Raw genomic sequence first — 10,342 nt, 5'->3', positions numbered from 1 at the left:
AAGAGAGCAGAAAAGACCATAGGTAAATATTCCTGAAACAACTAAAAAAACACCCATATTTATTTATTTGTCTAGTCTGGGCACTACACATTACTGCAGTCCCACCCATTGCAATTCTAGTGCAACAACACACTTCAGAGAAGCATCTCAAAACATATAATAACTTTTCCATTAATTGTATGTTCCAAAAGTATCGTTTTTCAGGCGCCAGGAAAAATGGCTTTTACTATCGAATAGAAATAGAGTCTCATTTTGTGAATTATTGAACTTTCATTGCAGCTCTTGTTGAATCTCGCAAAACTCTTCATACACATCATGGAGTACGAAGGATAGGAAGAAATCATCTTTGGCATTGAAATTTAAAATTGTAGGGTCTAGGGGTTGTGTACAACTGTGCCAGTCTGATAGCACAGGGAGTAGAGTGCTTGCTTTGACATCTGTGCAGAGCCTGCTGACGCAAGTTTGAATCCTGCAGCGCCAAACTCAGCTTTTCATCCTTCCGAGGTCAATAAATGAGCACCACACACCGTGGGTAATAATAATCAGCGCTCAGATACCTGTGGGTTTGTAGCGCTATATAAGTGCTAAATTATTAATATTATTATCCTGCCCTTTTTTGTTACAGCATCTATGACATCGTACTATGATGCCTGCCAGGAAAACAAAGAACAGTAATACACATAAAGCTGTGGTTCGAGAAGGTTGCCCAGGGACTTTATTATTAACATAACATAACACAGCACCTGGAATACATAGTATGACTGTACAATGGGCAACCTTGTGTGCCTTTTCCTGCTCCTTAAACAATACCTCCTAGAGACACTTATTGATATCTGTTAACTTCTTTATTTCTGGAATCAAGCCTAAGAGATTCCCAAAGTTCCTAATTACAAGCACAGGCCAAATCCTTAGCATTGCTATCTGCAACTTCACTGATCTTTTCTCTACTCCTGCCCATAATACACATTGCTGTGCCCCTATTGGTATTATAAAATGTACATCAAACAGATGGGGTAAACACTACCAATATGCACCTGTCTTCTCCCTTTAATAACAACTTCCCACTTAATTCAATCCCTGCAGCTCTGCCATCCCAACATATCCTATTTGCAACTACTATTGCTGGTGCTCTAGTTAACATACTAGTACATTGCAAATGGGGTGACTGTAAGGGCCATGTTTTCCAAGTGGAAGCAATACTTAACCATAAATCAGACACTATCCCTGGGGCACTGGTCAAGTAATGTGCTGAGCTTCGAGGAGTTTGCACCTTCCACAAGTCTCAAAGCGCCACCCAGTCCCAGCTCTATCCGGCCCATGGGCCTGGTATGGTTTTGCTAGTGGGGCCGGGTACTGGCCCCTTCTCCTTGAACCTGCATTCTTGTTATCCACTACTCCACTCACTGTATTGCCAGAGGTCTCTCTATGGCCACAGCTCTTCTGGTACACACACATAGGGCCTCATTACACGTAGTGCGGTAAGGGTTTACTGGTACCGGTAAGGGCACCGGTACCGGTAAACCCTTACCGCCTTACTACGAGGTCCCTTTGCGGGTTGGTACTTTAACGCCTGCTGTTTAGCAGGTGTTAAAAACCAACCCGAAAAGGGACCAGGGTGCTAATTACGGTACCGCAATTTGCGGCACCGTAATTAGCGCCTTCCCCATTCCCATAGAGCCCTATGGGGAAAAAATGGGAATGGGGAAGGGCAATGGGGGAAGGGGGAATTACCGCCCTGCCAACCTTGGAATAGGGCAGTAATTCCCCTTTCCTCCAAGGCGGTGCCAGTATTTTACCGGCATGGACCAAGGTGCTAATAGCACATTGGTCCACTGCCTACCGTGTAATGAGGCCCATAGTTTCCTAGGAGTCTTGGCCAGATTTTGTGCAGGATATCTTCTCAGATGCTGAGGAGCTCAGAGTGTAGAAAACCTTGTACTCCTTCAAATGGGATGTCCCACAGACCTGGAAGAGACGACTCCTTTAATTATCTGCTGTATTATTACACCCTGGGTAATGATACTGAGATTCCCAGTAACTTTCAGCCCAACAGTATAGGCATCTGTTCTGGTGAGTTGCGCCCCGGACATAAGTCTGATAACTTTTTCTAATGTAAACATTGTCGCTGATGTATGCTACAAGGGAAGTATTGGCACCATCCCAAATCCATCCATGAATTTTTCTTTCTCCTCCTGGGGAACTTCCCCTTCAGCTGTTGCAACTTTATGGTGACACCCACTTGGTGTAATCTAATTGCGGCCCCTTCATCACAGTTAGGAAATTGTATTGCGACCTGAAATGCAGATAAAGGGAGAGTAACAATCATTTTGCTAAGGGAAGCATTTTACATGGCATACTGAAAGCCTGCGATAGCTACCCCACTTATGGTATTCCATCACAATGACTGCTGAGACACCCGCATGTTATTGTGAAACTTTGAAACCTCCAAGACTTGAGAAGCCACGAGCTGATTCAATGTGCATGTTCTATTCTCCTTATGGGTGTTATATTGACTTACAGCATGTATCACATGCAAAAATATTCTTAACACCTCAGTGTCATTCCTGTATATCAATGTAGTTGCCAAGAAACAATAAAATTCAGTTGAAGTTTTATAATCCTTTATGTCACCTTCATTCATGCTCAGTGTCCTCATTCACATCTATTGAAGGTGAATCATATCAATGTCATATGATGGTCTTCAATATCTGTTCCTACCCTCTTCTGGAGTGAAAAACAGAATAACAATTGTATATTAGATCAGAAACATGGGAAGATTCCGTGTATATTTCAATAGGTTCAACCATACAAGTAAACGTTACAGCATTGCACTTTTGGAATGGGTTTAGGGTTCTTGAACCTATGGTCATCAGCTAGTGCATGAAAGTAATCCTCATTGGACATCCAATTTGAGAGAGCTTCACAAGGGAAAGGGACCTGACCTGGCACACACAGAGCTGGTTTCAGAAGAAATCCCAATAACAATTCCACTTTGCGCTCCCAACTGGCGATAAACCCGACCCACTCTCCAGACTTTGTTTTCTTAATAACTTAGCAACCAGTTCAGATGTTTTTCCTTTACCAGAGAGGCTCTGTTCTCTACACATGGTTCTCAAAAGCTCAGCAGTGTAGTTTAAGAGGTTCTCTTCACTGTAGTTTTCCATATTTGACATGATTTTTCAGTTAATAGACTATAGCCCACCGCCCACCTGGTACCTTCCTGCCTGTTGCTCTTTTTCACCACTTAGCAAGCCCCGCCCACCTGGTGCCTTCCTTCACCATCACTGTCTTGTGGCGAATGCTGGATTTGACTTTTATGGACTTCATTCACGGTGTGTCACTCTTTCTCAACTCTCATGCTGGACTTCCTTTGTATCTTGTACTCATGGTGACCCTGAATCATGCTGTTCCCATCTTCATCTTGTATCCTGGCTTGCAACATTATGTGTTACTACTGACTTCTGCAGTTGTATTCGCTCTCCATTCTTGCTTCTCCACTCTTTTTGACTGCTTACTCTCTTTTTTCTCCTCCTTTCCCTTCTCCTATCTCCTCCCCTTACTTTCTTCTGTGCACTTACTCTATCAGAATTGTCCCTGGACCTAATATGATAGCAACCTCGTCTGTTTCCTCCACCCTCCCATTACTGTTTTTATCCTCCCCACCATCCCTCCAGCACTATCTGAAATGTCGTCAGGCCTAGTATGATAGTCGCTTGTTTTGTTCCTCCCCTCCCTTTCTGCACCCCTCTCCCTCACCTTTTGTTTTTCTCCGGCTCTACCAGAAATGTCGTCAGGCCTAGTACGGTAGTCGCCTGTCTGTTTCCATTTCCTTCCCACTCTCCCCCTCCCTTCCTTATCTATGTCTTAGCTCTTGCACTATCTGAAATGTCGTCAGGCCGAGTACGATAGTTAATTTCACATCCTTACTGTTCATGGCTTGTAAGAATGTGGTTGTATTTTCCCTTGTTCCCTCCCTTGCCTTGAAGCGCTTTGAAACACATTGTGTATAGGCGCTATATAAATAAACAATCATGTCATGTCATAGTGGTGTTTAGCCATGTGGTTAGTTGACCCAAGGTAACAGCAGCACTCTAAGTGTAATCACTATACTTAAAAATCCCACCGCTGCCACCAGTGTTAGGCAGAATCTTATGCAGTGCCCTTAGGGACCACTGCACACAATTAAGACTACAAGTGGTAGTACAATTTCACCTTTGGTACAAGCCTGTACTACACAGAAAGAGTGGTATCAATGGCTGAGCAGCCAGACTTATCTCAAGAGCAAATGAACAGTAGTAGAGATTACACAAAGGACTACAATTACTGTGACTCAAGCAAACACTGACTCAAGGTTTCTGGTTAAAACATATAAGTACATTCATTTTTGAACCATCTGTTCACAAAACACTTCACTTCTATTAGAATAAAAAACACACTTCATATATACTACACACAACCAATTCCCCTTGTGCAGATCAGTTCAAGCTGAGTACATTGGGTTTTGACAGACCGGTGTTGTGAAACAAAGACGTTACCGGGGGTTCATACGCGATCAATTTTTGACAGTAATGAAAGTTCAGTCTTATGAAAGATAAGCGTACTCGCGGGAAGAAATGTAACCGAAGTCAAACACACTTAGCACATGAATTAGCACAAGAGAATAGGGGATAAAAATCATAGGCAATACTTTTGCCAAGGCAAATAGAATCAGAGGACACTTTCTAACAAGTAAATAAAAGTCAATAGGCCTGCGCTAATGTCAAATGTAACAGGAATCCTGTTGCCGAGGATCACACGGTTAGAACAGTTCATGATTCGAGATTGCCAGGAGTACTTAGATATTGTCACAAAGGGAAGCAAAAGTTATAAGTGGGAAGGAAGTAAAGGACAAGCCTTTAGTAAGGAAGAAGGGTTCACCCCAATTCCACAAAGCCGGACACAGTACCTTATTCGTTTGAAGAAAGCTGGTGCCATGGCAGTTGTTCCTGGTAGTTCCTGCAGACCCACGGTTCCTGGAGCTTCAGTCATGGGGACAAGAAGGAGGATGTCTGGAGCGATCTGCACTACCCAGGGATGAGGCCAGCAGCAGCAAAGCAATGGTGAATAAAAGGTGCGCTCCTTTAAAACAGGAGAGGCTCTTCAGATGGCTAGCCGGACCACTACAGCTGTGTGCAGCGATTTCAACCAAGAAGAGGGCCCTCTGGCTGTTGAAGGTGAGCTGGTTGATCCCACCAGGCTCAAGGGAAGAAGACTCCGGACTGGATCTTCTCTGTCGTTGAAGGGTAGATAGCTCAGGATTGCAGCAGGGCTTCACCGGGACTCGGGAGTTGCAGCAGCTGCCTTCTTATCTGCTTTTCTTCGGTTCTTGTAGTTCCAGTGGTGACTCTGACTTCCAGCCCAAAAGTCCTGCCATTTATGCCAAAATCCCCCCTTCACACAGCCTGGCTGTCAATCACTCAACAGGGGGTTGTCCGGCCCGGGCAACCACCTCAGCCAATCGACACAAACTGCGACTAGGGTCTCCAAGGAGACCCTGTGCAGGGGGTGACTAAACCCCTCCCTCACATTCAGCCCACCTAGACACCCAGACGCCAAAGGAGGGCTTCTGGACAGAAACCCGCCAAAGGACTGCGAAGAAAGAAGGCAAACCTGGTTTGGCACAAAAAGTAAAACACAAGAAGGATGTTAACAGAAAGAAATGGCAACTGAACGCTACCAGAGCCAAAATAAACAGTATTTGGTCAAGCGAGTTTATGTTTGAGGCTAATACTATAGCCTAAAACAGTACCACGTTTATATAGTATATTTGCGGTAGAAATGTTAGTGTAGATACCACTGCCACTAGCCAAGTCTAAATGTTAAGAGAGCAAAACAAAGCTCCTAGAGACACAGACAAAAACGGGGTAGGAATTAACCCTTTCCAATACTCCATGTGAGATGGGGTGTGCTGGGTCTGTAGTTTAAAGTGACTATATAAAGTTAATGGCAACTTAACATGTTTCTGGGGGACAGTAGTCAGCCCCAGAAAAATGGAGTCAGTGGGAAGTCTCAAAGACAACCCTGTGTCACTGCACTGAAGGTGCTGTGTAACACACACAAAAAGTGGGGCTCATGGAGTGGTGTGGCTCCAGAGCCCAAGATCACACAAAAAGTAGAAATACACATGGCAAAACACATGTAAGAGTGGGAAAAAGGCTCACACTCTTACCAGGTGGAAACAATAAACTCCAGAAATCCAGCAAAGCTGCTGAGGGACACACCCGGGGAAGGGAATTAGCCATAAATGAGAATTCTCCCTAACAATGGCACACCTTTCACTCCTTGACAAAACAGGAAGTGGCATCACATAACATTTTTCCTCAGTAGACTGCGAAAAATATGGTTACAATATCACTGTAATATGATACACATTTCATACAAGAATGGATCACCATATGTAGCATTAATATCAGTCTACATATGCCCATATTACCCAATGACTGTGAATATAAGCATGTGCACCTTGGCTTACCTGAAGTTACAATCATTCACGAGGCTCCGGGCAAGGCAATTCAAGCTGCTCCTGCTTGGTGTTGGTGTGGTCCGGCTGTCCTTCTCCCAATCCTGTGCCACAGGATACAGAAACCTGGCGTAGAAGAAAATGGCAACGTGTGGTCAGGATGCACAATTACACTTGAACTAATGCAACGTTCAAATAACGAAAAAAAGAGGCAAAGCAGCATCCAGCAAAAGGACAGCAAATCCTGACTAAATGTAATTCCCTTGGATTTCATGGGGAATTTAGCAAAAACAATGCAGTCAAGAAAATAATTGTTTTGTTGTTCATGCTTTATTTCGATAATACTCTTTTTTATAAAGAGAACTTGAAAAGTACATACACCATAGTAAAGTACTCACACAAATATATAAACACTTATAAAAATATGTGAGGTAAAAAAATTCCAATTCTGGCATTATTCCCCCAACGTGATAAGGGGGAAAGCTTGGGCATTCCATTGTTTGCAATAAAAGCACAAAGTATTTGATTTGAGTGAAATTTGCTACAGTGAATACATTATGCAGAGAGAACAAATTACAGCCCTGGCTGCGGACTCCCATCCAAATACTAACCAGGCCCAACCCGGCTTAGCTTCTGAGATTGGGTGCTTGGTTGTCTGGCCATATGCAAAGAGTGAGCCAATTCTGAGTATCTTGTGCTAGGTCGGCCCATTAAAAGCAATATAACTGACAGAGATGGTGCTCTCTCACAAGGAAAAGTAAAGTAACAATCCCCAGAGAAGGGCAGGACTGTTGAAACATTTGAGAAAACCTTTTAGCACCCACACGTTGCAGAGGCGACATCTGAGAATTGAGGTGGGTCGGAGAAACAGCTAGAGGCCAATTCAAATAGGGCGCAAGTGCTTCCTCAGCCTTTCATGTCCCAGATCAGAAAGTCGAGTGGAATTCTACTATAAATGCTAGTATCATGACGCGCAGTGGCAGGAGGAAGCTCTGGCTTTGGATCACTATGTAAAAACCTGATATTACTGGGAAATCAGGGTGCAGAAGAACACAGACGCCCAGACAGCTGAGAAATTAACTCCAATCCACTTGCCCTTTCTGCCACTTACTAACATTCAAGCTAAGGCCCACAGAAAAATTATTGCAGGACGAGTACCAAAAGGTAGCGGGCATAGCGCCCATTTAACAGGCCATTGGCTATGCCATGGAGATTCATATCTGTATAGCGGTAGGGCGGTTACATACCATACATTCAGCGGTATTTAGCCAGCAGCGAGTTGAATAACAGGGACACAGTGTAACTTAATAGTACATCAATACATCATGACACACACATGGGTGTATTAAGCTGGACCACCAGCGCTAAATAATTCTGACGCTCTCTGCCCGACCCCACGCCTGCCTTACTGTTCGCCATCCATATCTTGCACTGCCTCGCTTCTGCACTCTGGGCTTCATTGAGTCTGTGCAGTACCATAAGGGCACACAACAAGCAGATCAGCGCTGCTTCCACACAACACGAGAGCTGTGGCGTCGTTCCTTTTTAAAGGAGGGTAATTACTAAGGAAATGGCCGCTGTTTACACTGCTATTGAATATCTCCACTGGGTCTGGAAGTAGTTTGTGAATAGCGTGCCCTCTCTTACCCCTTCCGTGCCGTTACAGTTCATAGAAACAATCTTATTGGGTAATTCTACATCGGCGGAGGAGTTCACTAGGTCAGGGACTTGAGTCAAAAGCCAGTTTTCACATTACACTGTCAACCCAAGCCAGCAGCTGGAGAAATTGCAGACTTTGGAAGCAAGAACAAATTAGCATCCCAGCTTCGACCAGACAGTGCGCTCCTGGTCAAGTGACAACCAAGCCAGTCAAATTGTGTAATTAAAAAAAAAGAATCTAGCTTGGAATAAGGCCAAAATGCAACCAGCATCCAGCACTGTAATCAAAACTGGTTGCATAGGTTGCAGGTGTGATTCCGGTCACAGCAGGTCACTCGGCATAAATACATGCCATCTGTCTGTGATGAGTGTGGGGCATACCTGTGCATCCTTCTCTTGGGTTCCCCCAAAGTGCGCCCTTCCTGCTATGGTTCACTTCACCATCGTCCAACATACACCCTTCATTTCAGAGCTGAGGCAAGCCTGGTTTCCATGCAGAAGGGCAGGCGGCTCTCACACTGCCAGTGGTTTAGATTCATTCGAAACCTTCCACCCATCACTTTTGTGGTCAGTTTGTTTCTCCTTGTGAGAGAGGGTATGCCCAGACGTGGGTCCCTTGCTCGCTGCGCCACAGGGAACCAGGCTGCACCTCACTGAGGAGGTCCAACAAGGCCGAAACATGTCTGGGGTTGCTTGGTTTTCTGTGCAGAGGGGACCTGGCCTAGCAGTTCGGGCTGGGCTGCTACCTTCGGTGGCGGCAGCTGCTGACTGATTTGCACATGGCTGGTCCCCTTTTGCAATGGCGCAGACGGGCTAAAAAACGGTGGTGTGGAAGGTTGGCCCAGAGCAATTGCCAGTGGTTTAGATTCATTCGAAACCTTCCACCCATCACTTTTGTGATCAGGCTCTCACACTGCTCTCATTGTGAAGGCTTCCCAGCCCCATCCCTTCCTCTCGTGAACAGAGGCAGCCCCCTAGCCTAACCTTCACTGCCTACCCCCATGGCGTTCCAATCTCTGGCAAGGGAAAGACGTCTCCAGTGAGTTCGGGGCTTGCTCACACAACCCTTCACTGGCCAGACCTCCTCCTTTCAAATGACAGAGGCCCAAACCCATCACCTGGCTGGGCGAAGCCTCCTGCTGCCTGAAGTTGGCCTGGTACTGATGGAAGTTTCAAGCAGCTTGTTTCCGTCCCTGGCACCACCTGGGCTACAAGCAGCGGCACCAACTTTACATTTTCCCAGGGGGCGAGGAGGGGTGGGGGGAGGCTCGGTAGTGTAAAGCCGGCACCCAAAAGCAAGTATAGGGACTTCTACGCAGATCGCCGTTCCCGGTATGCAGTTTCTTCACAGGCAAGGTGACATGCCCTCCCTCTGTGGAGATTTTACCAGGCCATTATGATCCTCTCCCTTTGCTCCTCCCCTCCATGGACATCGGTTGGATGAGATCTTTGTTGCTAATCAACCAGAGCACCCGCACTATGTAGCACGCTCTATCTGGGGTTGCAAAGACCATGCCAGTAGTAGCAATGGGGATGCTAGGGGTAGCTGGACCTGCCACCTCAGGGATTCGAGTCATATATCAAATATAACCGTACCCATCAGAATCAGACTGGGAAAAGAAATAGGCCCGGATATCCCCAAAAAAGTGGCCCACCCCTCTCCTCAAAAAAGTGGCCCACCACTCACCTCAAAAAAAGTGACCCTCAATCCATCATCTGTGAATCTCGTCAATTTACGATTTTACTGAAAATACTACTTATGGAGGGTTCACTTGTCTGTTGCATGCTATATTTTGTGTAAACACTTGAGAAAGTGATAACATTCCATTTGTTCTTTTTTTTAAAAAAACATCATCACATAGCTAAATATTTATGTTGCAGAGCCAGACTCAAGGCATGTCTACTCGTCGCCACCAGTAATGAATATAGAGTTGCATTTAATAAGCTGTACAGCCAAATGATGACACCGGAAAGTGCCTTGCCAGTTGTATTCCTGCTCAAATATTACATTACAACACAGCTCATAAAATAACATAACTTTGCATACAGTTGTGTGACAGAGTCCACAGCTCCGAGGCGCAGGAGTGGCATGAACCAACCACCCCCACTGCGCTTTTGAGACCTGCTGCAAGTCGTTGCTTATACAGGGGCTCCGCAACCCCAGCAGGGAAGGAAGGATAGGGT

The sequence above is a fragment of the Ambystoma mexicanum genome, chromosome 6p (assembly GCF_040938575.1).
Source record: "Ambystoma mexicanum isolate Mex_15411 chromosome 6p, UKY_AmexF1_1, whole genome shotgun sequence".
Classification (NCBI taxonomy): Eukaryota; Metazoa; Chordata; class Amphibia; order Caudata; family Ambystomatidae; genus Ambystoma; species Ambystoma mexicanum.
The sequence above is the reverse complement of the archived record's forward strand: the minus strand, read 5'-3'. Positions refer to the sequence as shown.